Genomic DNA, 6,995 nt, shown 5'->3' with positions numbered 1-6,995 from the left:
TGGTATGGATTATATCTCAGTGTAAAGAAAACAAAAATCCTCACCACTGGACCAATAAATAACATTCTTATAAATGGAGAAAAGATTGAACTCAAGGATTTCATTCTTCTTGGATCATCTATCAACACTCATGGAAGCACCAGTCAGGAAATCAAACAACGTATTGCATTAGGCAAATCAGCTGCACAAGACCTTTTTAAAGTATTGAAGAGCAAAGATGTCAGCTTGAGGGCTAAGGTGCGCCTGACCCAAACCATGGTATTTTCAATAACCTCATATGCATGTGAAAACTGGACAGTGAATAAGGAAGACCACAGAAGAATTGATGCTTTTGAGTTATGATGTTGGAGGAGAATACTGAAAGTGCCATGGGCTGCCAAAAGAACCATTCCATCCCTCAATCTTTTGTATTGGTCTCTATCCTATTATAAATGCAGCCAGAGTTCTCCTTGGAGGTCAAGATGACCAAATTTCATCTCTCATATTTTGGATATATTGTCAGGAGGGACCAGTTGCTGGAGAAGGAAGGTTATCATGTTTGGTAAGGTGGAGGTTCAGAGAAAAAGAGGAAGACCCCCAATGAGATGGATTGGCCAAGTGGCAGCATCAATGGACTCAAGCGTGGCAAGAGTAGTGAGGTTGGCCCAGGATCGGGCAGTGTTTCGCTCTATTATGCATAAGGTCACTATGAGTCGGTACCAACTCGATGGTACCTAACAGCAACAACAACAACACCTCTACAAGACAAAGACAAGCAGACCAATTAAAAAAAGGGCAGAAGACATGAACAGACACTTCACCAAGGCAGCCAACAAACATATGAAGAAATGTTCATAATCATTAGCTATTGTTGTTGTTGATAAGTGCTGTCAAGTCGATTCCAATCCATAGAGACCCTGTATAAGGTTTCCAAGGAGTGACTGGTGAGCTGGAACCACCAACCCTGCAGTTCAAATGGCTTTGCAGTCTGGCACATTAACCCACAGTGCCACACCAGAGGGATGCAAATTACACCAGCAATGATATATCATTTCATCCAAGCATTAATAGCAAAGCTCAAAAAAATCACAAAACAAAAAATGCTGGTGAAGGTGTGGAAAGACTGGGACTCTCCTACATTGCTGATGGCTATGTGCAAAATGGTAAGGCTCTTCCTCAGAAAGTTGGAAACAGATATACCGTGTGACCCAATAAGCCATCTACGTGGTATATATCTATAGGAAATAAGAGTCAGGACACGAGTAGATTTATGGAAAATGGATAAACAAAAGTTGGTATATACATCCTTGTTGTTGTTGTTGTTAGGCACCATTGAGTTGGTACTGACTCATAGCAACCTTATGCACAGCAGAATGAAACATTGCCCGATCCTGGGCTAACCTCACTAATGTTGCCACGCTTGAGCCCACTGATGCTACTACTTTGCCAATCCATCTCACTGGGGGTCTTCCTCTCTTTCTCTGATCCTCCACCTTACCAAATATGATATCCTTCTCCAGCGACTGGTCCCTCCTGACAATATGTCCGAAGTATGAAAGATGAAGTTTGGCCATCCTGTCCTCCAAGGAGCACTTCTTCCAACACAGATCTGTTGGTTCTTTGGGCAGCCCATGGCATTTTCAATATTCTCCCCCAACACCATAACTCGAAAGCATCAATTCTTCTATGGTTTTCCTTATTCACATGCATATGAAGTTATTGAAAATACTATTGCTTGGGCCAGGCACACCTTAGTCCTCAAGCTGACATCTTTGCTCTTCAACACTTGAAAACGGTCTTGTGCAGCAGATTTGCCTAATGCAATACGTCGTTTGATTTCCTGACTGGTGCTTCCATGAGTGTTGATAGTTGATCCAAGAACAAAGTCCTTGACAACTTCAATTTTTTCTCCATCGATAATGTTTATTGGTCCAGTGGTGAGGATTTTTGTTTTCTTTACATTGAGATGCAATCCATACCGATCGAAGGCTGTGCTCTTTGATCTTCATCAGTAAATATTTTAAGTCTTCTTCACTTTCAGCAAGCAAGGTTGTATTATCTGCATATAGCAGGTTTTTAATGAGTCTTCCTCCAATCCAATGGTATATATATGTTGTTGCTGTTGACAGGTGCCATCGAGTCGGAACCGACTCATAGCGACCCCATGCACAGCAGAACAAAACAATGTCCAATCCTTGGCCAACCTCACTACCGCTGCCACACTTGATGCCATCAATGATGCCACCTGGCCGATTCATCTCATTGAGGGTCTTCCTCTTTTTCTCTAACCCTCCATCTTACCCAGCATGACATCCTTCTCCAGCGATTGTTCCCTCCTGACAATATGTCCAAAGTATGAGAGACGAAGTTTAGCCATCTTGGCCTCTAAGGAGCACTCTGGCTGCACTTTTTCCAAAACAGATCTATTGGTTCTTTTGGCAGTCCATGGCACTTTTAGTATTCTCCTCCAACACCACAATTCAAAGGCATCAATTCTTCTACGATCTTCCTTATTCACGTCCAGCTTTCGCATCCATATGAGGTTATTGAAAATACTATGGCTTGGGTCAGGCGCACCTTAGTCCTCAAGGTGACATCTTTGCTCTTCAACACTTTAAAAAGTTCCTGTGCAGCAGATTTGCCTAATGCAATACGTCGTCTGATCTCTTATATATATATGTATACACAATGGAATATTATGCAATGGTGAAGAATGACGATGTATCTGTAAAACACCTCATTATATGGATGAACCTGGAGGACATTATGCTGAGTGAAATTAGTCAACCACAAAAGGATAAATATTGCATGATACCACTATTGAAAAACTCAAGAAAAATTTTTTATACTAAATGATAAATTGTTTGATGATTATCAGGGATAGGAGGGAAGGGAGAGTAATTCATTAACTAGAGGGTAGACACATGTTAACTCAGGTGATGGGGATGGTAATATACAAGAAGGGGGAGAGCAATATATAAGAAAAGGGAGGTTGGTAGAAGAATGAAGGAGATAGGTGAAGACACAGGGAGGTATACAAGGGCTAAAGGGGACAGAGGCTAAAGAGGAACAACAGGCTGAACGGGTATGGGGAGAAGAGTGGGCATATACCCACAAATATATTAGGGTGTGAAAGAGGATATTTGTACATGGGTACCTTTTGCTGAAAACACAACTATGAATGTGGTATAGCATACACCAGGCAAAATGATGAAAACTTAGATATTATCAAACACCTTAAGGCAATGACTTTCTGGGCCTAGAAGTTCATAACCATGGTCTCAGGGAACAGCATGATCAATTGGCACGACATAGTCCACAAAGATAATGTTTTACACCCTACTTTGGTGATAAGAATCTAGGATCTTCAAAACTCATACGTGGCCATCTAAGGTGCACTTACTAGTCTCTCCAGGTGTTAAAGGAAGAAGAGTGATGAGATTGAAGATGCTTGGAATTAATTAGTCCAAAGAGTCAATGAAACATGTGAACATCAGTCTCCACATGTCTGAATCCAATAGAACTAGATGGTGCCTAGCTACCACTACCAACTGCTACAAAAGGAGTTAGGAGATCCCAGACAGAGTGTGAGGAAATGTGGAACAAAACTCAAAATTATTCAAACAAACAAATAGGTTTACTGGTCAGAAAGTGACAGGCGAAATCCAAGATTATGTCTCTCTACCATCCTTCAGGTCTGCAAAGGCCCACTTTTCAGACAAGCAGTAGATAGCTATATATTGTGGACACAAGGTCATCAGTTCAAACTCCCCAGACACTCCATGGAAATTCTATATAAGGTCACTATGAGTTGGAACCAACTAGACAGCACTTAACAGCAACAACAAATTGCTTGGACTCCTGGTATGGCACTGTAAGATAAGCAATGGACTGACTGCTAACTTCAAGGTTGGCAGTTCAAACCCACTACCACTCCTTGGAAACCATATACAAGGTCATTATAAGTCCGAACCGACTTAACGGCACTTAACAACAACAATTACTTGTGTGGAATGCTGGTGTGGTGTTGTAGGATAAGCACTGGACTGCTAAATGCAAGGTTAGCAGTTCAAACTTACTATCTATTCCTCAGAAACCCTATACAGGGTCGCTGTGAGTTGAAACCAGCTTGACAGAATTTGACAAGAAAAACACAATTACTTGTGTGATTGTTGTTAAGTGCCATCGAGTCAGTTCTGACTCATAGTGACCCTGTATAGGGTTTTTGAGGAGCGGTTAGTAGGTTTGAATCGGCGACACACATTTCAAACCGACCTTGCGCCCAATAAAAAAGTAAAATTGAAGAAATAAGGTTAGGCATAACATATAAAACGCCTGGGAGGCAGAAACTTAATTTCTCCTGAATTCTTTTCCTTCCTTGTCTCTGCATCTATTCTGTTTTGTGGGCGTTGAGGGCCTTTGATGTTCAGTCTTGGTCCTGCTGGATTCCCAAACCAATCCTTTTCAAAATTAGGCAATTAGGCTATATATTTGATTCTCCTTCAGCTTGCTAGGTATAGGATGTGCTCAGTGAGCTGTCCCTTTCCTTCTGACTCTGCTGTATTGGCTAAATTCAGAACCTACCCATGTGATATGAAGACTGAAGCAAAATTATGAAATGCACACTGTTCTGTGGCCTTGGCATTGCAAAACCTAAAATCTGTGACTCCCCTATCTGAGCTGTGCACCATTTCTTTTGCACCTAAGCCCAATGTTTTATCTCTTTCCTACTTCATAATAGCTCAAAGCCTCCCGGCTGGCACCTGTAATACTTGAGTGGTCTCAACTGTCCACAATCTATCGCTTTTTTTCCCCCATTCTGGCATTTAAAATTTTGTGGTAAACATGTATGGAACTCTCTTTTTCACAGTGCAGTGGAGACCACTGGCTGCTTCACCAAGATGCTGAACATTTCCTTCCCAGCCTCTGGCTGCCAGAAACTCAATGCCGTGGATGATGAACACAAACTCCTTACCTTTTATGAGAAACGAATGGCCATAGAAGTTGCTGCTGACTCTCTGGGTGAAGAGTGTAAGGATTATGCTGTCCCATCAGAGGCAGGAACCACAAGCAAGTTTTTCCCATGAATCAGGGTGTTTTGACCCATGACCACATCTGCCTTTTTCTGAGTAAGGGGCGTTCCTGTTACAGAACACGAACTGGAGAAAGAAAGCACAAATCTGTCCGGGATTACATTGTGGATGTCAACCTAAGTGTTCTCAACTTGGTTATTGTACAAACAAAAAGGGAGGGAACGATATTTCAGGACTGAATGATACAACTGTGCTTCACTTCCTGGGGCCCAAGAGAGCTAGCAGAGGATCTCGCGAGATTTGGTCTTTTCCTAGGCCAGCGTTTGGCACGAAAAAGGCCATGCTCAGTTCAAGCACGAAGATTGTGAAGTCTGATGGTTCATTTGGACAAAGCACAGCACCAACAACAATGCAGAACACAAGGTTGAAACCTTTTCTGGTGTGTATAAGAAGCTTACAGGCAAGGATATTAATTTAGAATTCCCTGTATTTCAATTGTAAACAAAAATGATTAAATGAGATATCAGTCACAATTAAAAAAAAAAAAGCTATCAGGATCTGCAAACTTTCCAATCTCTCTAAAGAAGATGGTGTCCACCAGTATGTTGTGAGAAAGCCACTGAACAAAGAAGACAAGAAACCCAGGACTAAAGCACCCAAGATTCAGCATCTAGTTACTCCATGTGTCCTGCAACACAAACGTCTGCATATGGCTCTGAAGAAACAAGGCACGAAGAAAAATGGAGTAGGTTGCAGAATATGCCAAGCTTTTGGTCAAGAGGATGTGAAGGAGTCCAAAGAAAAATGTCAGGAACACATTGCCAAGAGACAGAGGCTGTCCTCTCCGAGGGCGTCTACCTCTATGTCTGAGTCCAGTCAAACATAAAACAGATTTCTATGTGTGAAAAATAAATACACATTTTTTTTTTTTAAAGTATGGAACAAAACATTTGCTATTTCAACAATCTTCACTTAGACAATTTAGTGATATTAACTGTATTTTTCACATTATGGAAACATCACCATCATCCATTTCCACCTTTTTCTGTCACTTTTTATTGCACTTCTGGTAACCTGCCACCTTGGACTAAGGAACCACTGTTGTGCCCCGCCTTAGCTGACTGCTGTGCCTGTCGCACCCTCACAGTTCTATGACTGACCTCAGAGCTCCAAGTACAGAAACGTTTTTGTATTGGTTCTTTCATGCACTAAGGTTTCTGAAACCCTGTCCTGGATCGAGCTTGCTTGGTTGGAACTTTCCTAACTTGCCTAGATCCCACAAGTTTTCTCTCACCAATGTTTTTCTCTCACATTCAAGGTCTTTTGTCTTGCTCCAAATCAGACTGCTGTAATCACTTGCAGAAAACACCTGAGTGTCATCAATATTGAGTATTTCTCTAAGTGGCTCTGGTCTCCATAACTGGAAACACAAGTGCTTGGCCTCACTTAGACCTACAGTCTGTTTTAACAAGCACTCCAGGTGATTCTGATGCAAGCTGAAGATTGAGAACCACTGGTCTAGATCCTCTGGCTGTCATGCCCATCCACTGCCCTTGAGTTGATTCGTATTTGTAGAGACCCTATCAGACAGTGTAGAATTATTCTATAGGTTTTCCAATACTGTCAATATCCATAGGAGCAGACTGTCACATGTTTCTTCTGTGAAGGGACCTGAAGGTTGGAACCTCTGACATTGTGGTTAGAAGTTGAGCATTTTAATCACGGCACCACCAAGGCTTCTGTCTGTCACACATCACCTCTTCATTTTGAATCCTTAGGCTTTAATATGTACATGATTCACCTGAGTACTTATTATAACTACAGATTCCAGAGTTCTACCCCAGATAATACAGTGACACTCAGAAATCTACATTAAAAAAAAAAAAAAAATCACGAAGAGGAGGATCCAAGATGGTCGACTAGGCCAGTACAAGATCCAGATCCACTATAATAAACACTGGAAAACTCAAGTGAAAAGGTTAC

General features: G+C 41.6%; 1 pseudogene; it reads left to right on the top strand.

The window, feature by feature from the left end:
* The first annotated feature begins 4,880 nt into the window (after positions 1 to 4,880).
* On the top strand, positions 4,881 to 5,898 carry LOC102815204 (annotated as a pseudogene).
* The last annotated feature ends 1,097 nt before the right edge of the window (positions 5,899 to 6,995 follow it).

Source organism: Chrysochloris asiatica, unplaced genomic scaffold, assembly GCF_000296735.1.
Source record: "Chrysochloris asiatica unplaced genomic scaffold, ChrAsi1.0 scaffold00062, whole genome shotgun sequence".
Lineage (NCBI taxonomy): Eukaryota > Metazoa > Chordata > Mammalia > Afrosoricida > Chrysochloridae > Chrysochloris > Chrysochloris asiatica.
Note: the sequence above shows the minus strand (reverse complement) of the source record. Positions and strands in the feature narration are given on the sequence as shown.